This window comes from Etheostoma spectabile, chromosome 12 (genome assembly GCF_008692095.1).
Source record: "Etheostoma spectabile isolate EspeVRDwgs_2016 chromosome 12, UIUC_Espe_1.0, whole genome shotgun sequence".
In the NCBI taxonomy this organism is placed as follows: Eukaryota; Metazoa; Chordata; class Actinopteri; order Perciformes; family Percidae; genus Etheostoma; species Etheostoma spectabile.
In genome coordinates this window covers 30,575,772-30,576,291 of record NC_045744.1, presented here as the reverse complement: position 1 = coordinate 30,576,291, position 520 = coordinate 30,575,772, and the positions used below count along the sequence as shown (strand labels likewise).

The window sequence follows — 520 nt, the reverse complement described above, 5'->3', positions numbered from 1 at the left end:
CTAACCTGGATAGGGAGCCAGTGAAGTGAGGCCAACACAGGAGTTATGTGTATGTATTTCGATGATCCAGTAAGAATACGTGCTGCAGCATTCTGGACCATCTGTAGACCTCGCAGACTTTTCTTAGGCAGCCCCGAGAACAGTACATTACAATAATCTAGTCTAGATGTAACAAAGACATGAATAAGGGCCTCGGCATCTTTAAGGGACAATACTGAATGATCTTTGCAATTCTTCGGAGATGAAAGAAGGCAACTTTGTCACCTCCTTAATATGCAAGTCAAATGAAAGTGACCGATCAAAACTATCCAAGATCTTCACTGTCCTTTCACTTAATGATCAAGTCATCAATGGACAGAGTGAAAAATGTCATAAAAATTACTTAATCTAGGTGGTCCTATAGCTATCATCTCAGTTTTGGCTGAATTGAGTAGCAGGAAGTTTGCTGATGACCAGCTTCTCACAGCAGCCAAGCAAGTCGACAGCTTAACAAAATCGGATGAATTTCCTGCAATAACTG

At 41.2% G+C, this 520-nt stretch overlaps 1 protein-coding gene across 1 annotated transcript in view; it reads left to right on the top strand.

Annotated features, from left to right (window-relative positions):
• Positions 1-520, top strand: part of LOC116699831 (potassium voltage-gated channel subfamily H member 6) — a 142,747-nt gene that overhangs the window by 9,078 nt on the left and 133,149 nt on the right. The window lies entirely within an intron of this gene.